Raw genomic sequence first — 24,632 nt, forward strand, 5'->3', positions numbered from 1 at the left:
CTAATTCTCCCAAACCAAATCAAGTAATGGCAACACTAACCGTAATAGATGCTATTCAATGTGATACACAAACCCAAGCATCTCAAGGTCAAGGACTCCATATGGAGAAATGCGAGCCAAAAGCAGGATTTAGGGCCAACTTCAAAATTGCACATATGGAAGAGAACAGCAACCACCTCGAGATCCCCACTGCATCCAAGCAGGCAGTTATCACCAGCTCCAGGCCCACAGACACTTGAGAGAAGGAAATGAGATTTATCAGTTGCAGCAGATCACTTTTCCACAGCTGGTTTTAATTAAGCTAATTTGGTGGTAGTGACTAACAGCAAGCAGAGCCTTCTCAAATCACTTTGCAAGTATTTTTGCCAGCACTTCACCATCTGTGCTGACCAGGAATACCGGATACTAACTGGGATGTTACTCTGCAATTTTGTCTGAGGTACAGCATTTGAGAGTGGTGTATCCACTCCCCTTAAATATCAACTGGTACAGCCACAGCTTACAGGTAATCAGGTGTGGGGGGAAGATGCAGAACTTGAAGAAAGGTACTGGACAAACTCTGGTGAGAAAACCACTCCCGATCACTTCCCAGAATCCCATTATACCTTGGCCATATCCATGCTAGATGAAACTTATTAATGACCATGTGGATATTGAAAAGATTTTGGAGCTGTTATGAACAGAACAGTCTACATAATTTCTCAGCTAGTTGTGCAGTCAGCTCCTCTAGGCCAGTTTACCTTTTGTAGATACATACAGGACAGGATAGCTTTGCCATGAAAAAATGTTTTGGGTTACACCACGATCTCAGAACAATCCAGGGCATGGCTAGACTGTGCAAATTTAAGCCCCGTTTCCAGGCACACATAAGGGAATGGAAATGGGTCTAGCAAGGGAGTCGCTTTAATGACATCTAACTAGATGGAAGTTTTTCTAAGGTAAATCTGTGTCTAGCAATCAGATAGAATAATAGCATCAGTATCAGCATTGGTACATAAGACCGACACACATAAGGAACAGACGTATCAGTAAGTGTAAGTTAAGAACACGCCAGCAGAAAGTATAGCCTTCTGCAGGAACATTTAGCACTTATCCAGACCTGGCCTGTCTGGTTCACTCAAGGTATGAATTTCAGATACAAAAGTCTCTAGTTCTGACTAAAGCATGCAATCTAGCCGGCTCAGCACAAACACAGGCCGAGGCATTAACCCTACTGATGCTCAAGCCAGGGAAGTCACAGAACCAAGCCTTAAGTCACAAGCAAGGCAAAGGAAACAAGGCAAATGGCAGGATCGTAAGTCTGGGCTTCAGCAGAGCAGAATTCAGCCCATTCAGGGACCAGCTTCAGAGAAACCCATAGGATATGGGTCTCGAGAGAAGACAGGTGTAGGAGAGTAGGTTGATTTTGAAGGATGACCTCCTCCAAACTCAAGAATGGTCCAACCCAACATGCAGGAAATCAAGCAAAAGCACCAGGAGAGCTGCATGGATGAATAAGGAGCTTCTAACAAAACTTAAACATAAGAAGAATGCATATAAGAGGTGGGAGCGGGGTCAGGTGAGCTAGGACAAATACAGAGACAGTGCCCTAGTGTGCACAGACAGGCTTAGGAAAGTCAAAGCCTGCCTAGAGCTGAAAATGGTGAGGAATGTGAAGGGCAATAAGCAGCACTTCTACAGGTAATTCAGCAGCAAAAGGAGGACTAGGGAAAATGTGGGCCTCCTGCTGAATGGTGTACGGGACCTGCTGGCAAAAAAATATGGAAAAGGCCCAGAGAAATGAGCAGACAGAAACGTCATGAAGTTCAGCAGAGGGAAATGTAAAGGCCTGCTCCTGCGGAGGAATAACTCTGTGCCGTTCAGGCTGGGCATCAACCTACCGGAAAACAGCTTTGCAGAGAAAGACCTAGGAGTCCTGGTGGAGCAGCTGAACTGAGCCAGTGATGTGTCCTGATGGCAAAGACAGCCAACACGATCCTGGGCTGTGTGAGGCAGGGGGCTGCCAGCCAGGCAAGGGAGGGGATCCTTCCCCTCAGCTCAGCACTGGGGAGGCACTGCTGGAGGGCTGGGTCCAGTGCTGGGCTCCCCATGACAAGAGAGACGTTGAGCAAGTCCAGCGAACTAAGATGATTAAAGGATTGGAGCATCTGCCGTAGAGAGGCTGAGAGAGCTGGGATTGTTTAGCCTTGAGCAGAGACGGCTCAGGAGGATCTTAGTAATGTAACCTGATGTGAAGGAATAAAGAAGGCAGAGATGAACTCTTCTCAGAGGTGCCCAGTGAAAGAGCAAGAGGCAACGTGAACAAACTGAAAAGCAGGAAATTATATTTAAACAAAAGGAAAAAAACCACACCAATTTTACTATGAGGGCAAAGATAATGTCCAGAGGTCCCTTCTAGTCTCAGCTATTTTTTGGTTCTGTGAAACACCCTTGTTCTAAATCAGCACTGCTCTCAGGGTTTTAGTGCAAGCACTTCCACTCACATCAGACTAATTCAAAACAAATTAAATGCAGAGGAGTCAACTACAAAAAAGACAAACTTTCTAGTCTGCTGGTAATGCTATGCCAGGCAAGAAGTCTTAACAATGAGTTTCAAAGCAAGAACTGAAATTATCCTGAGTTGAGCACAGGATAAATCTAATAACTATAAGGTTAGGGTTCACTTACAAAGAATTTCCTTCCCAGGATAATGAAATACATTGTTACAGCTACTATTTGAGTCCAGGAGTGAAAATCCAAGAATGATCCTGTTGAGGTCACGACTGTTACCCATAATAAACTGTTCTTTACTACTGGCTCTCACAAAAGGAAAAGCCACTTTAACGCAGTGTGCAAACTGGAGCGCCCAGGCCAGGAATGACCCGAGTTAGCTCATGGGATCCAGACAGTTTCTCCGCCGTTGTTCAATATACTCAACATAACTCAAGTGTCCTGCACTGACAATTTCCTCCACGAAATTTCACCCATCAGATGATTTCAAGCAGATGGATTTTTATTGCCCCACATTCTGCTACAGAATATTTAAACAGTGATGCCACAGAAGGCACAGCTTCACAACGCAGCCACGAACAAACAGCCCCTGAACACAATCCCCAATGCCCCTTCCTTTGAGCCATCACAAGGATTCCCCTGGCTGGAAGGTCAAACTGCCAAAGTGTCTTTCCTTTCCAATATTCTGCTTTTTTACAGTAGGCTGGCATTGTTTGCCCCACAATCAGCTAAACAGAAAAAGCTGGGTCAAGGTAAGCAGTAGAAACAAGGGTTATGGTTGATGCTGAAAGGATGAGAGTGATGTTTCAAAACATGTTTATAACCAGTGCTAGCACTGTTTCCCATAGCCCATAGCACTGTTTTCCATAAGCCCAAAAGCACACCACTACCTTTCTATCTACTCCCTCTCCACCTTAGCTCAACCCCCGTCTGTTTTCTGCTCCCAAATAACTCCATCACCAAAAGCTACCCTATCATCCCACAAACATGCAAAAGAATGAAAGACAGATTGAGGAAACAGTTATGAACTTTGTAACTGGGCTTATGAATAAACTTATTTTGAGCTTGCCTATATAGGGTCTTCCACCAATGGAATCACACTGTAGTACCAGTAATATTATTGACTGAACAAAGCATAATGGAAGACAGACTCAGCAGCTGAAGAACCTGGGGCTTCAATGAGTTTGCTACTATATCTAGACCAACAAATCCTGTGGTGTGACTCACCTTCTACCTACATGGGGTCTTTTCTTACATTATGGCTTAAATCGTTTTGCCAAGTGTAAAACATTACTTGAAAGCAGCATTTTTTGCCAGCATAACAACAAATAAACCCATATTAGTATTTCTACCAGCATAAGTACGTTGCAGTGCAGTTAGAATATGGCAGTGACCAAACTGAAGGTGTCTTGCCCCCATTCGGGATTACCAATTCCAACCCCAAATTAACACCAATTTCAAAGCATACTTACACAGTACTACTATGGGCAGCAAAGCAAAAAATCAAGGAAATTTTCACACCCTGTCTGCCCTGCAACTCCCCCCAGCACACTTGTGCCAAGACAACAGGGTGAGGGGAGGCTGTAATCCAGATCGCTGAAAAAGTCTGGGACAAAACCCACCAAAAATACTCCTTAAAAACACTACTACATAGTTAGTTACTGCGGATTTGCCACCAAAATCAACATACCATGTAACTCTGCCCTCAGAAACTTCATTTTGGAAAGCTCAGATCCTTTCCACAGAACTGAAATGCTCCCTGGCAAAGCAGTAACATTCCTTAAAAGCAGGTCTTAAATAACTGCACACCTGTCATCATTCAAATAAAACACAACTCTGGTGAACAGCGGCCAGAGACTATGTAAGAATGTGGTAAACAAAACAGGGGAGGAAAGACTGTTGTAAGGCTGTCCAACAAAAGAGATTAAATAATTGCAGCTCTGTCCCCAAACCATTACTGTTCTTTTTTATATTTTATCTCCAGAAGAAAAACCCTCTGGAAAGCTGTCCAGCACAATCAATGACTCAATCTAGAACAAAGAAGGAACAGTCTTTCCATAAACACTAAAGGAAAAGCAATCTATATCAGAAGACACATCTTTGAAGCCCTTTTTGTGAAAGTGAAAATAATGAGAAAAAACATTCATACTTATTTAGAGGATTGTCCAAAAAACTACTCGGCAAATCCATAAATGGATGGGTTGAAGATGAGACGGAAACCCAAAGATGAGTATGTAATAACATGTCAACAGTTCCAATGACCAATATAATAGCAGCAAAAAAAAATAAATATCCAAGCTTCGTGTGAAAAAAACTCATTTTGTATTTTACACCAATAGTACCCTCTACTGTTACAAAGCAGCATAGCACAAGATGAAGCCCAGCCCTGACCATCAGGAACACCTAATGCATCAACAACACCTAACTAGCTTCATTCATTAACCACCCAGTTTCCTGTAAAGATGTTCCAAGTTTGTGGGTTTCTTCACACTACAGGGCCAGGTTTTGGGTTGATTATGATGTTCACCTATTTCTTTTCCCCAACACCTTTTTCTGTGATTGGAAAATGACAGACAGTTTAACCTTAAAAATAATTTTAAATACTAAATTTTTTTTTTTTTTAAAATGTGAGGACTATCCTTTAAGGAAAACCAGAGACAGTCAACACCACAGTAATATTTTCTGGATCCTTTCTGTAAAGCTAAAAGTGGTATTTAGATTTTAAAATCAGTGCATCATCCAACAGCCACACATCATAGAGAAATCCAGATGTTCTATCAGAAGGTTCTTCAAAAAACAACTTGAAGACTACAACCCATCTGCAAATAGCTCTAGGGGTAACAACAAGGCAGACTCCTCCACTGATATTCTATGGCCACCTACCATCCCCATGCTGGAAGAAGGACCATCACACTGCAGATTCAACTCAGCAAGAGCAGAAACGGTGATGTCAGGCAGAGAGTACCTTAGTTTCTTCTTGAGATGAAGCTTCCGGACCCATTCATAGAGGGTCACTGTGAAGCTTAAGCACAAGCCATGAACTTCGGGGAACACCATCCTCATAGTCTCTAGCTGATGATCTTTATTATCAGAGAAAGTCAGAAGCTGGGTGTACATACTGTTATTCTCACATTGTGTGGAAAGCAAGGGGAGAGAGGATAAATGCAGGCTATATGAGCACTATAGGGCAAATAAAGCTCCTAAACTTGATTTGAAGCACAGGCATATTCATCACAGCAGCAGCACTTGTTCAGCACTGAACAAGCAGCAAGGAAGAAAAGACATACAAGAGCAAGGAGTGCTCTAACTAGATTACACGGTTAAGATTACTGCCACAAAATTGAACTGTAAACAAATGCACTGAAGTATAATCCGGAACTACACACCACCTGTCTTCAGAAAGAAATAAAAACATCAAATAAAAATCCTTCAGTACAGAGGAGAGAAGAAACAAAGTTGTACAACTTGCATTAGAAAAGAACCTTGTACTGTCTGATCTAGAAAGCATATCAGGACAGGGATACACCACAGAAAACGTCTACAGAGCTTGAAACTGAAAGAAACCCAACAAAAACATGTTGTCCATAATAATACTGACAAAAAGACACTTCCACCCAGTTCAGTGTCATCTTCTGAAAAGATGGGAGACAGCAGTTAATTGCCTTTGACCAAAGAACACAACTTTTAAGCTTCAAAGATGGTTTCATGTCTTTCCATCAAAGCAGATTCAGAACCACATTAATACATGTCCCACTGCAACAGCAAAGAGACATCCAAGTAAACGTCAAATTTAGAAATATTTGGATCCTGGCAAGGGAACACAGTACCTCCAAGTGGACATAATGGTGTTATAACGAATTACAGTGAACAGCAAGCTAATCTGAATCAGCACCATGATACTGAAACCCCAATGTCTTTGCACTGAAAAGCATGAACTACATCATAAACACAAGCCACATTTTTCTACTAAACTCATACAGATAAAGCCTCCAAAGCTCCATATTCTGGAGTACCACACTCAAAGAAATGTATACACACGTTGTAGAGTCTTTAGAAGTTAGAATGTTTAGATTCCAAAAATTTTCTCCACTAGAAAGATTAAAAATCCCAAATCTGAAGAAAATAAGACTGAAAGAAGCCTATCAACTAACCTAAAATACATAAACACATGTTGGGGGGAGGGTGAAGGTGACACGATTGTGGCCAAAGTGATTTAGAGTAAACATCATGAAAAATCTGTCTACAGGGAAGAATAAGTAAGCACTGGGATAAATAGTCCAAGTTTCCATCATTAGATTTTATAGAGTACTTCTGACATTTGTTGGCATAAAACGATGTTAAAAATATTGTTTCTAAGTGTCTGGAGAAAGACCTCCTGCAGTTCTTTCCAAGACTATTTTCTACAATTTCTTATGAAGGAAAACATTTTGAGTGGCCATTGTTAAAAAAATACAGCTTGTAAATGAGTAGCAATATTTAAGATGAGATAATCAAGAAAATAAACACTACTAGAAATTAAGTATATTGATCTACACTAAAAAAAACAGGACAATCAGTTTACAAATTAAATATTTACTCAAGTATCTTAGAAAGTAACTGACTAGTTATACAACAGGAATGAAACTGCCTCACGGTTCCAGCTCACTCCCAGTTGTTTTTCAATGCCAGTGAGGTAGCTGGGTTAAAAGACTGAGGGCCAGGAGTACAAAAATGCAAGATAATGGCACTGAGACACATAACATAAATATGAAAATAAGTGAAATTTTAGCAGTTAAAAATATTTTTTTTAATTTAATACATATTTTGGAACTTAACACTATCCTTTCCTTACCAACAGGCTGTTCAGGACTGCTATTCTTAGATCTTTCTGCTGTTAGTCCTTTAAAAAAAAAAAAAGTTTTACTCCTTTTTAACATCAGGACAGCAATAAGGAGGCTTCTGCCTTCTGCCAGAAGACATGTTCAATACAGTCCAAGTCCCAAGATGGTTACAATCACAGCAACATAACTTCTTTCTCAGTACAATTGCCCAGCATTCATCTAGAAATTTGAGACACTTTCAAGCCCGTCCTTTAAGAGAAGCCAAAAGCGTTTGCCTTCGTGGAGAAACAACATGGGGAAAGAGAGAAATTAAAAGTGATTAACTTGTATTTGGTCCTATCTTCAAGAAGCGTCTCCATGTGTTTATAATCCTGTCTAAGAGTACAGCATCCAACATGCAATTGGAGGGGATTTATACCCCAGGTCACAGCATACAACCACATTTCCCCAAACATTTTATGGGACCAGACAGACATTCCAGAGATGAAGCTTCACACTGTACAGGATGTAGGAAGGGAACCACCCAGCAATCAATGCAAAATTAAGCCTTCTGGAAACATTCATCCCAATAGCTCCCACTGGACATGGACAAAGGAAATACCACAAATAATGTTTTTTAATTAAAATGTTTTATAAAGTTTACACTGGCATACTCTAGGAGGAACCGATAACAGTTACTTTAAGAGAAAATAGCTTAGAAGAGGAATATACTCACTTCTCAACTCTTACTGAAAGAAAAGACATTATGATATTTGTCACCGACTATTAGCTTGCATGATTTGGAAATCTCACCTTTGAAGGACAAGCGGAGCTGCTATGAAAAAGAGCAAATGCTACTGTGTGTGTAGTCACTACAGACAACTGCAAGCAATGGCTAAAAGGACTCAAAAGGCAGATGAATCAGCACCGTACTAGACTATGGTCACCATCAGCACACATCTTATTGCACAACTGAGGGAATACCTCAAGTGTTCCTACACCACAGAGATGTAAATCAATGAAGCAATTCATGGGAGAGATTTTAAACAGCTTAGTGTGGATCCATGACTAAAAAAATAAACTACCTCAAAAACAGTTTGGAAAATAACATCTGCACTATACTGGAAACTGCAGAACTAGAAGGAGTTGAAGATAGACATCCAGAAAGTTGAAACATGACAGAATAAACAATACGGATGCTCAAAAGGATTAGAAAAACCAAACACAAGTACACAAGGGAGGCATTAAGGACCCTACTCCTTTTGTATGCACCTCATTGCAGTCACACAACTCCCCTTGAAACTGGTTGCAAACCCAAATTTGCAGTCACTTCAGCAAAGATAAAACCTGTGTTCAACACACTAAATATCTCCACATTTTTCATCACAACCCAGACATGCCCATCATCGACAGCTGGCAGCAGTAATAGTAGTTCAAATGCAGCAGTGTTTGCACCCAATCCAGCTATTTTCAGCAGCACTGTCTTCTCCAGAGGGAACCAATTACCACATGCATGTCCTCCCTTGCAACCATCATCTTCACACCAGTCCTTGACATCTGATTACACAGCAGTCTGTAACAGCCAGCCTCTTCCAAATAGTTCTTTGTTATTCCAAGCTCACTAAATAGCTGCGTGTCAAGTACTCAGCGCCTAAATTAGTAGTATTGCACAAACAGCCACTGCCTTTCCTTACCGACTTTCTTATCTATTGAGCTCTGGAATTTCAAGAAAGCCCTGATTATCTTGGAATACCCCAAGTCCTTCAGGACTTCACTTTCTACCTACAATTACATTTATAGAAAAAAAAAAAAGTAGGCATATGGAAAACTTATTCAATGCCCATACCATCCTGTGAGTCCTTCAGGGGAAGGAAGCAACTATGGCCACACACTACAGGTTCGGAGGTTCAGGCTAGACATTAGGGAAAATCTCTCTACTAGAGCACCATGGAACAGGTTGCCTAAAATCTTGTTTTTCTACTCATCCCTCTGTTCTATACTCCCTTAACAGTGACTGCTTTTGGACTGAGCCTCTTGAAAAGCAAAAGACCTTTGTGCATTACCTATATCGTTCTTGTATATTCAATACATTCAATATCGTACGTTCAATGTTAAGTGCCCCTTCGTTGGCCTGACATTTCTTTATCAAGCTCCAATGCAGGTACTATGAACCTCCTGTACAACAAATGTGCAATAAAGAGGTGCTTGAAACAGAAGGTGAAGTACCATAAAGTATACAGAACAACTTAATTGACATGGAGCTGGAAAATGTTTAGGAAAAAAAAACAAAACAAACAACACAAAACCTGCAAATGACAATGAGCCCTCTGTCTTAACGCATCATGCCTTGTCTCTAGGGAGGGCTACAGACAAACACAGGATTGTGCAGATGATCAAATACCATGGCACTAACACAAGACCTATGAGGAGAGACTGAGGAAGAGAGGCTTGTTTAGCCTGCAGAAGATAAAGCTTTGGGAAGAGAAAGCAGCAGCCCTCCAGCACCTTCAGGAAGATTACCAAGAACATCCTGAAGTGTTGCACGGTGGGATGATGAGAGGCAATAGGTGGTAGTTCAGCTCGATGTAAAGGGAAATCTGTTCACCATCAAGACAGCAAAGCATTGGAAGACGCTGTAAAGAGAGGTTGTGTGGTCTCCATTCTTGGAGGTTTTCAAAACCCGGCTGGATAGAGACTTGATGTCACTTAATAACTGACGCTGTTTTGACGAAGAGGTTGGACTAGAGAGCTCCTTACGTTCCTTCCAACTCATGTTATCCTGTAATTTTGCAAAGTCTTGCTCTGTCCTTAAAAACACTGAAAATTTTTGAAAGATACTTCAAACCAGAAAGAATGGGACAGCAAGGGGTGCATTTAAGACTAAAAAATATAGCTGTATTCTCCTCTAGGTTTCTGCATTTGGACACATAACACAAGATGAAAACTGTTTTTCCCCACTTTGCACATTACACGCGTGTGCACGCAAATGTGAGAGTATACTACAGTTATATTTAGTAAAAGAGCTCTTTTTACTACTAAAACTGCAGTGGTAACGGCTAAATGGACCCAGAAAAAAAAAAAAAAAGAATATAAACTTAGGTGAGAGAGAAGCAAAAAGGATTCTGTTTTAAACAACAGAATTAAGATAGAGATGGAGATTCTGCTCCAGAAAAACACTGCCTTCTTAATTTGCTGCAAGAGCCAATCAGTAAGGGATTGGTTGGTTGGTCACTCCAAATTAGCCTTAATTTACTTCTCAGAATCAACCTGAATCAGAAGACTGAGTATTATTAAGCTTTTCTGAGTTCCAAAACAATGATGTAAGAAAGTAACAGAGAAGAGACCAGCATCAACTACAGACCAATTCTGAATATTTCCCAAGCCTAATTCCAAATTTAACCCTGCTTTGCTAGAGTAAATCTACCTTCATCTTCAAGCTGATCTCATATCAACAGTTAACACATGTGAACCTAACAAGTACAAAGATTAGTTGCTTTCAAAGAAATAATGTAATATGTACACTTAATCTTTTAGGTGCTTACAACATAGGAAACATTTGGACAGACACAGCAATTTGGAATAGGTTTCCTAGAAGGGTAGATTCAGAACCTAAAATCATCAGATGTCAATACAGTAGAATTCCTCTGACGAGAGCATCCACTACAAAATTAGGGCAAAAATTCACAGGAAATTAATATGCCTCTATTCAATCACATCTGAGACATCCTTGAAATAAATCCTTCAATCAGAACATATATTTTTCCTAGTAAGTTCACACAAAGAAGTTTAATACCTTGAAGTAAGATTCATTCTCTTTCCAAATCTGTCTTTCTAAACCCCTGGTTAGTGAGACATTCTTAGTTTTTCCCACCTCTATATAGATATTAAATTCTTTTCTGAACCCAGACAAATTCTTAGACTCTCATCATGATTTCTACCCAGAGTTAAACATTCACCACGCTATCTTCTTAATCACTTTTTTTAAAAAAAAAAAAACAAAAACAACAAAACAAACAAAACAACAACAAAAAAAAACCAACAAAAAAACCCAAAACAAAAAAACACCAAAAAACCAACCAAACAAAACACTGCTATTCATTTAGGGCAAATTTACCAAATGTTTCTAGAAAAACAAAAAATTCTTTCCCCATCTAGTTAACTCATTTATGTTTTAACTAGGCATTCAGGGTGCTTTTTCACACAAAACCACTAGTTTGGAAAGCTCAGTACCATGGGAAGATGGTACCAGAAGCTTATATATAGGTTTGAAAAGTAGTCAGACAAGTTTATGTCAGAAAATCTTTGCAAACATCACATGAAAAGACAACACATCTGTCTCAGGAAATCAAAGGTCACACTTTGCAGGAAGATAGGAAAATTGGGATGGAAGAAACAACAGTAGAAGAAAACTGCCAATGGGGTTAGCAAAAACACCATGCTACTTGGACCCCTGGTCTGACCAGCCATAGTTGCTCTTACATGAGCGTTACCAGTGACAGAGGGGCAGAACCATACAGATTTTTTCACCCATCTAGATTTTGCCATGAAACATGACAGAGATATACAACAGATGTGCTTCTTAATAGAAACTTGTCTCCCCAAAATTATATTTTGCTTTTTTCTTTAAAGGATGTGAGATTAACAGCAGCAGTTGTTTTAAAAACTATAAACATGTCATCATCACTTGGCAGAGGAGTTCAGCATTTTTTGGTCTTCAGTTCCCATATAAATTCTACCTGCTGAAGAGCAATTCAAATTATCAGAAATGTCTTTCATTCTTTGCTCTCCCTCTCTGCTTCACTGTTTGCAAGAAGGAACTCAGGATTAGAAGCATCCAGATTTTCATCACAGCACTAACCATGAGATAAGACTACATAGTTAGAACTTTTCTTCTTTCTCCTCAACTAGCAAAAGTCCTTTTCATAAAGTGAGCTGTTCTGTAAATAACTGAAGTAACAAAGCCTGGCTTTCTAAGAATTTTAGATTCGTCCAGATTTTCTTCCTTCTGACATAATACAAGCACAGTACCCAAAACCTTACATCCCTGCATAATGTCTCCCACTGTCCCCAGGTTCTTTGCGCATACGCATGATAATTTAAATCGAATTAAAAACAAAAATAAATCCCAGCTACTAAGGCACTAAAAGACCTGTGAATAGGAGTGTCAGGAGGCAAAACCAGAAACTTGCCATGAGATGGGACTTGATCAGATTATTAAAACAGCTACTGACAACAGTAGTGGACTGGATACGAATAGCAAGGTTCCTCCAAATTAAGTTACTCTAAAAACCAAATGACTCTATAGAAGGTTTTTAATGTAGTATTCACTAAAGTTCACCCAGGGAATGGCAGCTGCCACTCCATAACTGCAAAGGAATGAGGAATGCTGTGTTTTTTGGTTTGTTTGGGGGTTTTGTTTGGGGTTGGTTAGTTGTTTTTTTGTTTTGTTTGGGTTTGTTTTGTTTTTTTTAAAAATATTTATTCAACTTGCAATAGGTTTTGACGTGGCAGGGGAGTGCTGGTGAGGGGGTGAAGCAGAAGACATCTGCTGCCCTCACGTGGTACCTGCAATAACCGCACGCTTCACCGAGCCACAGCTCGACCCATCACCTGCCTGGCTGCAAGAGTATTTCAGCAAAAATACTGGTTTAAGGACGTCAGCCTGCCTGGTACGGATTAAAAATAACATTTCCTAAAGAGGTGGAGGGAGAGGGAAGAGAAGGCCTCTGTATTTTCACACTGTATCAGTTTCCTGGTCCAATTCACTATTCAAACAAGTTCTCCAGCATATCTGAACGTAAGCCAGAGGAGCAGCGGCTGCTAAGCCATGGGCTCAGCAGAAACTCTTCCAGTACAGAAAGTCCAGCATTCATTTCACATTACCTACCCCATCATGTTATTTAGTCTTTACAAAGATTAAAAGTATTTAACTGAAAAAAAAAAAAATAAAGTTAACTTAATTCCTCAGGAAAAAAAAAAAAAAGCCACACAGTATCCCATGCAACTTTAGCTTCTTCAAGCATTTTACGAACAGGTCCTTGAAGAAAGAAACCATCACGAGATTAGTTAACACTGAACAGGGACAAGGATAAGGAAAGCTTTTTATAAGTAATTCCATTCCTGCAAAGGCACAAACAAATACACGACTGCTGAGCAAAGTATACTTATACTAGTGCAGCATTATGTCAAAACCAGCAATTAATACACAACAGCCAAGAGGGGTTTTTTTTAAACATTTTGGCTACACTGCTAAGTCTTAAATAAAATCAAAGTAGCCCTAACTTCCTGAAATTACATTAAAGTCTGCAGAAAAAAAATAATAAAAAAAAATCTTATCTCGGTTCTTTTTTATGCTACAGTCATAAAGTTTGCTGGAAATGAGTGAACTTTGCAATACCACGTTTTTTGTTCCTCACCTAATGATTCCTTTCACTTCTTAATTGCCATTTAGTCAACCCACGCTTACAGTTAATCACAAGAAGGAATTCTGCATCAAGGCTGCATCAGAAAATCAGCACATCACTAGACAACAGCAGATTTCTCTAGTCCATCCATCCATCCTTTGAAGCAAGAAGTGTAATTTGCATAGGAGAGTACATCATAAAGAGTACTTAGCCCTAGTTTATGAGCTATTTTTAATTCTTCTTAAGAAAATGAAAAGTTTTAGTAATAACACTGAGAAACGTTAAAGCATTCAAAGGTCAAGAAGCACCAGCCTAAAGGCAGTCCCTTCATATAACGGCATGGTCTCTATTCATAGAAGCATAAACTATTTCTCAAATAATACAATATGCTGTCATTATAAAACTAACTTTATGGGAAACAAATTACGCAGCAAAATATACTTCCAAAGTAAGTAATATATTATTATACAGTACCAAAGGTTTCATATTTTTGTAATGCAAATAAGGCCTATTTTCCAATATGCAAACTTATCTTTCAAAAGTTTAGAAACATTCAAACTACATCTGAAGCATCCTTAAATGTGAGGGAAATGTAGAAAATTCAATCAGAATTAACACATTTTCAATTTGCAGTCTTTACATTGTATTAGCTCGGGCTTCTACTTCTAATGAAGTGCTGGACCTAAACACAAAAGCTCTGAACTCAAATATATAGAAATTAATGTTATAATGAATCATATTTAAAAATAATAAAAGTCTTTCCAATGTTCAGATAAGCACTTCTGAACAGAGATTACAGCAACAGTGCCAACAGAAAAAAAGCAGCAGCACTACTAATTTCCTAGCAGTATAACGGAGAACCGCCTATGCTCTATTTGGAACCTGATAGAATTGTGTGGGGCAAGTCTCAAAAGGCAGAGAAGTCTTAGCAACTAAATTCACAGTAATTAGATTTCTAATTATACCTAGAGCATTAGTGATTGCTATGGTTAAAACTGCCTGAAGTGTTCCATTATTCCCCTTTCTTCAAAAGCTCAGTTTTTTCATCCTTTGAGCAGAAATTCTAGAAGTTTAGTCTGCACCTGAACATATATTTTTAAAAAAAGTTTAAATAGAAGAAAAGAGAGTTCTCTGTTTTTGTATGAAGGGCAAAATTAAACTTTTCCATTCTAAAAAAAAACCCACTACCTTTAAAAAGAAAAAGGTGCTTGCGATACTATGCAGCTGGAAAGCATGAAGTACAGTGCTTTTGATGTGGTGAATCTTGAAGGTTGAAAAAACCCCAAACCAGCATTCACAAGTGTTCAGGTTGTATGCTTAGTTCTTAAGGCGCTTCCACAGATGCATCTTAGGCAACTTCTAGCAGCAACTTACACCAGCCACATCATACCCTAATTATAGTACCTACATCAAGCCACCAGCACTGCCCATACAGACCATCACCAGTTTTATTGTCAATACAGCACTTTGAAATATTGCTGTGTTTTTACAAATATGAGCAGATGATCTCTGCCCCAAGCAAGCAACTGCAGCATATTACTGCTCTCCTGAACTACGCAGGCATAGAATGCATAATTACAGGGCAGTGAGCCCGATTTGACCAACTGGACACTAGATCAAGAACCTTGAGACCTTTGTTCTATTCATAGCTCTACCCTTGAGCTGCTATGCGACAGAGAATAATTTCACTTTCCTGTGCCTCGGCTTCCTCTGCCTTCCTGAGTCAAGTCTATTTACGTTATCACCCTTCATCCTAACAAATGTGTCTCAGTATATTTTTTTGATTAGGCACAGTCACAGCTGAAACACAATACTTATATAGTATTAAAGCTATTCTGAGATTGATTAATTTCTGACAAAGATAAAAAGATGCAACTGCACTTATAAATTATTAACTTTGTCAATATTTATTTAGAGTAAGCCTTCATATGTAAGAAGCCATCAGCTACTTACCTGTTGTGAAGACTCAACTTCTATTGATTTCTGTGCCATCTCATTTTTGCTACTTCTTTTAAAGCATACATGCATCTGTGCATGATGTTTTGAATAAAGATATTCCTCAGAACATGCACGCTCACTGTAGCTAGAAAAGATATCAGTTAAAACTTTCCTGTAGTTACACTATTTTGTAGTGTTGGAGCTATTAAGGGGTGTATTTACTTCACTGTTGCAGCTCAGATGAGCCTCAAGTTTAAATCAGTGTCCCTAACACTGAAATCCACAGGACAATAGCTGCGAAAAAGTGACACGCTGTAATAGGGACTGAGTTAAAGTAGGAGGGATCCTAGCATCATCTGAAAAAAGCTGAAGACAAGCTATGTATATAAGTTCTTAAAAATTGAAATAGCTAATTTTAACGTTGTGATTTTTTCTTTTTTTGCAACAGAGCAAGAAATGCTAAATTCTGACCCTCAGATAGATATAGATATATATATATATATATATATATATATATATATATATATATATATATATATCTCAGGTTGTCTAGGCATTTGGTTATTCAAAATACCAAGAACTGATTAAGGAACATCCTGTAGTTTCTGTACCTGACTAGAATTTTGGCATTATCCTTACAGGCTATTACTTCCTCAAGAAAGCAATGCATACAAGAGCAATATAATCATGTGGTGCCACGAAGGGGGGTAAGCACTTGCAATCAGCTATCTCAGGTTCAAACATCCATTCAGGATATGCACACACAGTACAAATTACTTTTTGCTTGATGCCTGGGTGCACAATTACATTCCTTCTGAAGTGCAGAAGAGATACATAATTCATACGGAGCTATACCTCATGACCCAATTGTACTTGTCCTTGCCAAGTTGTACCCAGGCTTGCCTGTTTTATTGCCTCAGCCTGACACTGCGATGTAAACCCAGACTGCAATGAGAAAAAATGAGATGTTACAGTGACAAGAGCACCAAAAAGGTTGGCAAAAGATAATAATCTGGGAAAAATCTCCTCTGCAAAACATCCCTAAGTGTGACAGACAGGGTGAGAATCAGTCCTGAGGCCACGGTCAGCAGATCACAGCAGCACCAGCTGTCCAACTGAAGACAAATCACATATTACCTCCTTTGTGCCAAAGTTACTGTCCCAACATCAGAACTGTGCCCATCAGTTACTGCCCTCTCAGAACTGAGAGGAAGCAGAACTGAAATGGGCATGAAAGGTGCCCAATGCCAGCCTGCCTGTATTAAAGCCAATGGAGAAAGTCCGTGTGATCTATTCCATCAAACAAGTGACAGGGTGCGGCTTCCATTAAGGCTGGTAATACCTTAAGGCACAATAGCCATTGCTGCAATGGCTACGGGTCAGAGGTGCGTGCTTTGCGCACCAAGGGCACGTACAGTGACAAGATGGAGGGAAGGCAGAGAACCACTCACTAACACAGATGAGACAGTCCTCACAGGGAGGTATTGTTTCCAGCTGAACTCATTGCTAAGGGGTTCAGTCAGCTGAGATGAATAATTCCTTTCACCTCTGAAAGCACTCAGCTGCAGAGCAATTGCTAAGAGAGGTAAAGTGCTTTCACTGCATTGTACCTTCCAGAATATGGAAGGCTGCTGACTTTCACCTTTGAAAAACTGTACCAGAGGACACAGCTTCGGCTGCACGTAAGATACTGAGTGCTGCCTCTTATGAACACTATCCCAACCCGCTTATCAGAAGTCACAGGAACATACCCTTCCCAAACTTGGGAGGAAGGGGAGAAAATAATGCACAAGAGATGAGCAAGTGAAACATTAAGTCAGGTTAAGGTCAATTGAGCAAAACAAATAAAACTACAGTCTGTTTTAAACTGGGCAAGTTCCTCAACTGCACCCACCAGCTAGCCACACAAATAAAAAGAGGGAGAAATATAAAGGCTTGAACAGGGACTCAAACAGCAACAAGACTGCTGTTCTCAAGAGAAGCAGGAGCACCGTACTATTTTAGGATGCAAAACTAAGGCCCAGCTGTGTGTAGGGGGTTGGAGAAGTATTCTTGCACCTTCCTTTTCTATCTTGCTAAAAAGGCAACGTTAGCTCAGAACTAAAACAGTAACCCAGGGCTGAAAAAGCTAAAATGAAGACAGAGATGAGTTCAAGTACGACATTACAGCCACTACTCAATCCACAAAGTGCTTAGGATCCTGTGCTCTTAATGGCCTTCACTAAACCCGCACCTATAGGTTCCTAAAGCCAGAAGGGTGTTCAGGGAATCTTCCTCCTCTGGAGAAATCCCAAGGACAAGGCAACATTATGCTTGCTTCCTCCCTCAACAGCTCTTTCATGCGTCATTTCTCATTGCCCCAAGAGTTCTGTCCTGCACTGTTAACATTACCGCAGGAGTAGAAATTCCTGGAGAGACGGCAGAGTCCCTAGCACAGCAAGGCTGTAAAGTAACGTTGGGTAAATATGCAGTAACAGGTCAGAAAAAGATGAAGCATTTTTATTCCCGTATTTCTTTGGCCTACCTTGTGAAGCACTGCCTTCTAGAAGACAGAAGCGTGCATGAATTTTTTTTATTTATTTTGTTTTTAACTCTTTCCTTAGAAACAGACCTTAAAAGTTCTGATTCATAATCGCTGAGCAGACCATCTCTTCTGTCCTGGTGTCAGACAGGCAGCTGCCTCTGGTGGAAAGGGCCAGCAGTTCTGTGTGGCTGCATCAAACAGCTGGAGCAAGAGGCATCAGGAACATACACATCTGTCTCCAGCCAAGCAAAAAGGAACTGGCACAATAACAGCTGTGGAAGATATTACCGCAACTGCATGTCCCGAGTTGCAGGAGTTTAAGTTTAGCCACGCTCCTTATTCTGGCAGGTTAACAGGGAGCACAAAGTAACTTGAACAGTGGTAACAATTTCTGGGCACTAAATCCATTTTTCTGTGTTCTGCACAGGTAAGAGAATCATTCACCATAGCTAGTACACTAAAGTTTTTGGTTTCAAGCTGAACACAAGTGGAACATCTCAGCCCAGCAGGAGAATTCTTAGAAAAGTTAAGCTACTTTACCAGACAACTGTTGTTTTAACTCCTATTTTTACATCTTTGTTTCTAATATTCACTGCTGCCTCAATAACACTGCTGCCTATTTTTAACATTTCAAAAAGCATCACTGTCATCCTCAAATCCCTAAAGCAAAAGTAGCAGCAGAGAGATTCCTTAAATCTGTAGCTAGATCTGTGTCGTGAGAACTTTCTAAACATTTGTTCTCAATCTTGGTGCAATAAGCACAGCACTAACACAGACTACAGAACAGCTGAGTAGATGAAACAAACCTTGAAGTTACTAATAACTCAAACATTAGTGAATTCACAATAATCCATCTCAGTGCTGTTCCCAGTCTCTTCCTGCAAAGCAAAAAAGCAACTGCTTCAGGAAACTTACACGGCTGCATAATACTGTCCAAAACATTTTTTTTTTAAAAAAGCTAATGCCCACAAGTGTAAAGTCTCTCAGGCTTTTCGGCCTGGGGAGCAGCAGCAACAGCAATAAAGTCTACCATAAAGAACACACACACCCCCTAAGGCTAAGGCCATAGATAGATACAGAGCAATTGAAATGGTTACCATCACCATTTGCTTGCCATCCCCCACACCAGGGGCATGAATGCTTTGCAATTCTACATTAAAAAAGGATACGCTCCCTCATCCGCCTAACCATAAGTTCAGCCAGCTTAGCTCAAACCACTTTCATCAGAGATTTATGCTCCCAATGCCAAATAGAGCTGGCCCAGAGACGTTATTTTTTATAGCAGCACTCCTGCATTTCCTCCTTCTGGCAAAGGCAAGTAGGACAGTAACTCCCAGAGATGAGGGCCTGAACACGAAACTATTACATGCCTCTCTCCACAAAGGGGACGAGTTTGTCCCTGTGGCCTAGTTGCTCACACACCGACTGAATGTCGTTTCATTTGTTTTTCATTGAACAACATAAAGAAAAGAAGTCAGATGACAGTACGCAAGATCCACTCCCTTAATGTAGCACAAACAACACCCCTAATAACTCAAGACACAACAGTTGTACCCACACTACATACCATCACACATCATGAGGCTTTAGCCACATGAGAAAAAGTATGCACGTTCCAAACCCCTGTAAAAGGATCCATTTCTTCAGTACATTTTTAGTCCCTAATACAAGAGTTGACAAAAATACCATTTCACTTTGAAGGGGATAAATCAGTATTTATATTAAAGATAAAGGTCTGATTGCTTTCGATTAATTTAGCCTTTTTTTTGGCTGCGAGACTGGTTTCCATGGAAATGCAAGCAGACTAAAAACCTGCAACCAGAAGTGAGTCAGTTTTGCCTGTTTATGTCTCTTCAGTTCCCACGGAAACAGACATTAAAAAAAAAAAAAAGGATAAAAAGGATAAGGGTCCTGAAATACTTTCAGAAAATCTCCTCCCAGAGCTTTATCTCTTTGGCTGCCTTTCCAGAATTAGAGTTGAAAATAACATGGAGCAACAGATGACAGAGTAGTGACTTGATTTCTTTATGGAGACATCAACAGAATATACCTGGCGATGTTTCAAAAGACACATTCAAACTGACAAGCTCAAAATCTATAGCTATAAATTGTATTAACTTAGGTTTTGGCAAAAGTACCTAAAGTAGAGTATGTATTTCTCTACATTAATTCCATGCTAATGTAGCTAGAAATACAATAGAGAACAGGAAAATAGCGTTACACTGTCCCTGTCCCAAGTATATTCCACTACTTTGAAAGAAGGTTAAAAAAAAAAAAAAAGCTGCCCTGGAGGAATGAGTCTAGTATTTCCACAGCCAGGACATTTTTAAATGGAATCACTCCTTCCTTACAACACATTCATTTTTAAATTACAAAATCAGCTATACACATACCAGGTTAGGTAACAAACATCAGTATTAAATTTTAATATGACTATATTCTGCCCTTCTGTTATGGGTAAAGATGCGTTCCTCCAAGCTAACAAAGCCAATCTAAGCGGCAAGACTCCATCTCCAATCCTCCTTTTCAAAGATAATGGGGCACCTTCCCATGTGCTGTCTTCTTCACACTCCACAGATAACATTTTCCTTCGCCTCAGAGCCAAATGCACCAGAGAAGGTGGAAGGGATAGGGCAGGCAGTTGTTTGCAAAGAGGCTGCAGTGCATGTCTCAGAAATTCAAAACCTGCTCCTATCACTACCATTACTACGTAAGAATGCCCTGACAACTCAGTGTCCAGAAACACAATGAACAGAGCTGTGATTATCTGCTGCTGCTGCAAGGTCCTTCTAGAAGGTACGTGACAGCTAAACCCGATACCAAACTTCTTAGTTCCTTGTTTGTTTCCCACATCACATGATCAATTCTACGTGCTTAGCGCACTTCCATGCAACTCAACACTCTTAATCAGAGATTTGTGGCATCTGTCATTATTGCCTGTCTGGGAAGAACGTGCAAGGACAGTGTACATCTCCTACCACTATTGTCAGAGACTGAAGCTGCATTACAGAAATCAGGAAAGAAAACAGAAAAAGGAAAGCTTACCTCTGTCCTAAATACTGCTCGTATATTCCCAACGATCACAAGAACTAAAAAGCCCTTCTACATTCACATAATGTTACACACCACTTTTTTGGACTTTGCTCCTGTTCTGAGAACTAACAATATATTGCCCTCAACATGAAACAAGGCTCAGGGAAGAGCAGCCAACCACGATACTCACTAAAAGGATGAGAGAAGGGTAGCAGTCACTGGAGGTTTGCCTTGAAAGGAAGAAGCAGTTGAACTTAATTCAACCTTAATTAGTTCACATTAGCTGAATTCAATCTATTCTTGTCACAGGAAAGATAAGCCTTAGAGAATTAATTCTTCCCTATTCTCCTTTGTATTTTGGCAAGGTGTAGAGTCACACAGTAAGGAGAACAATATCTCAGAACTCGCTAAGGCATTACTCAAGGAGGACAGTTTAAAGTTAAATAGAGACGCTAAAGGAAACATTGATGTGTGTCCTTCAGTCTATTCAGAAGTTTAGCCTCCTTTCTTGGAGGTGTCAGAAGTATGAATAAACAAATTGCTTTAACTATGTATTTTTAGCTGCTAAAGTAAATGAAAACATACCTCAGCATGATTAAATTCCTTACAGAGTTACCATTCAAATGCATCCCTAACAACAACATACACAGGCATTTTCTAAAACATTAACTGAACAAACCACACAAGCAGCAGTAAGAAATATTTTTCACCATACTCTATGGCAAATTTGTTTGTGTCTGATACTAAACACAGGTGTCAAGTTTACTAAAACCAGTCTCCATTTAACTTTAACAGAGTCACTGTTACACAGTAAAGACACTGGTCACAAGAAAATAGAAAAAAATAAGAAGATAACTTACACATAAAATCAATAATCTTAGATTATTAAGCACCCCAAAATTAAAACATCTAACTTAGCGTTGCCTTTCGGGACATCAGCATTATCATATCAATCTTAAGGAAATTTACAAGGTCACATACTGAATTGTAATTCAGGAAATAAAACCACAAACAGCTATCAAGCACCACCTGTCTTGCCGACTGAACTAAGCAAGCCTCCCCTTCAGAAAATAGAAAGTATAATTGCACCATTATACGTTGTATCATATTACACATGCCCAAGGAAGCCTAATCGTGGTTAAATGAGCAACTTCAATTCTGTCATTTGTTAACTTACAAGAGCTTATTTATAGAAGCTTAACATTAACTCTTCATATCAAGTTTCCCAATATAGCCTTTTAAATTTGAATTTTAAATCTGCGTAAGTTCCTTATGTGTAAAATTGCACGATACATAAAACATTTTAGGATGCAAACAAAACTCTGAAGATCAACTGAAAACTGGTACCACGTTAACTGTTTTCAAAAGTAATCACATAAAATTTTGCCCTCTTACTCTAGACTGCTGTTTGTACTGATATTTCAAGGAGCTTCATCTGATATTTAAGAGACAGTCCATAAAAGTGTCTAGAAGATACGCAACAATGGTATAGCTGATATCAACTGATACCATCACAACAGATACCATTGTAACAACTGATAAAGATCAAGAAGCTAAATCTTCAGACCGGCATCACTGCTTTGTACACATTGAAGAAGCTTAATGCAAGCACTGCAACTTCCAAGAATAAACGAAGAACACATATTACACACAAGATTAGAAAAAAGGAGACACACCTAACAAAGAGTCTGTGACATCACCTCATGGTGCTCCTGTCAGAACATCCCGGGTACCCAAAAGCGGCCAATATGCTCAACAGAAATTACTCTAACTGGGCTGCAACTTAAAAGTCATCTTTCTAAGTAAAAGACGGTAGTAGAAATCCACAATGTTTCCATATAGATTTGCCACATTGCATCGCAGGGCATAGTTACACCAGAACTCCCCAGGGACTGACATGGCGTAAAATTACAAATGGCACGCAAAACTAAAAGGCACAAATTCCAAAGAGGCAAAACCTGAAGAAATTTAGAACCCACCCCAGCACTTTGGTACATGGCACATAAACACAAAGCTTCTCCTCCACATTTAACAAAGTTCACACACAAGTTGTGGCCTGACGGATTTTTTTTGCAGGCCTTGGGAAGGTCCAACAAAATTTCTGGGGGTACAAAGGAAGCAAAGGATGGCAGGAGGTATAATTTCATAACAGATCATTATGTGGTAGCAGATAAGGCAAAACTGTTCCTTTAACTACATTTTTTACCTATTTTCATGCAGGAAGGATTTTCTATACCTCATCAACAAAAGTGCTAGTTTTCAGAAGGTCACAATCAAGATTTTTGACACCCTCTCTGAAGCACAAACCTGAAGAAACAAGCCCTGCTAAGAAAGACACTATGCATCTCCTGTTACAAATTCAGTCTTTCAATACCCGTTTAGTACAAGACACCTTAGCAGTCCTCCTGTCAAAATCACTGCATCAGTGCAAATGTCATATCCAAATCATCTGTCATGCAAAACTTCTTAGAGCACATAACAACAGATATGGAGCATGCAGAAGTAGAAAAGTAGTAAGTTTAATAAGCATTGCCATAGAAACCTCCAGCAGCACGCACAGAAACACAATACAGTGAAGATGGAATTTGACCGATGGCTTTTTGTCAGACAGAAAAACAATCCTTCTAGATCAGTGTTTCTGATCCAGGGAGCAACGGTCGGCTGTGAGACATCTGAAACAGCCCGTGGAACAGCTGCAGAGAAGACTGGCTTGTGTTTTAGGCAGGAGAGGAGGGAATAGTTTTATATTTTTTGTATTTTCAATACAAAATTCTTACATGCAGGCAAGAAAGAAATCAACAAAATCAAAAATAAGAGCAGTAAGTGAGCAATCAAACCTCAGCCTAATTTGTATTTCATTGCAACTAAAACCTCCTATGGCATTACCGCACAGTACAATCCTCAGATTGTATTCAATGAGGTCAGATGTCTCTTTGGACTTGAAAAGGTTGAGACACATCGTTTTAGATGACAGATAGTTGGCAGATAATAAGATGGAAGACAAATGGAAGACGAGGATTTCTGAAGGACAAAGTAAGATGACAAGATAACCAGCATATATGATTATAGAAAGAAATCAAAATTGACCAGAGAAAAACACCCTTGTCTTAGATATTTTAAAGTGTACAGAAAGATTCAGGGAACAAAAACTTCAGCACACAGACTTTTTATTTTGACAATTAGGAATCATAAACTAACACAAAATATTCTAAGAACTCTAATTCTCTACAGAAGTCTCTAATACTAAATTTATAGAGCGTGAACCTGCTTTTGTACCCAGTAATAAGAGCCATAAAGAGCATTAGGTAATCACAAATTCAACCCCTTAAGTATACTAAAAGCTCCAGCATTTGATTAGGCTTAATCGCATCCTTCTAATGCTGCTAACTCAGAACCTCGTCAGTACTATTGCAACTATTTAACAGACATTTTCAGGCGCCCAGA

The 24,632-nt window shown here is 39.5% G+C and overlaps 1 protein-coding gene across 6 annotated transcripts in view; it reads right to left on the reverse strand.

Annotated features, from left to right (window-relative positions):
- Positions 1 to 24,632, reverse strand: part of ST3GAL3 (ST3 beta-galactoside alpha-2,3-sialyltransferase 3) — a 194,271-nt gene that overhangs the window by 164,000 nt on the left and 5,639 nt on the right. The window lies entirely within an intron of this gene.

This window comes from Chroicocephalus ridibundus, chromosome 8 (genome assembly GCF_963924245.1).
Source record: "Chroicocephalus ridibundus chromosome 8, bChrRid1.1, whole genome shotgun sequence".
Taxonomy (NCBI): Eukaryota; Metazoa; Chordata; class Aves; order Charadriiformes; family Laridae; genus Chroicocephalus; species Chroicocephalus ridibundus.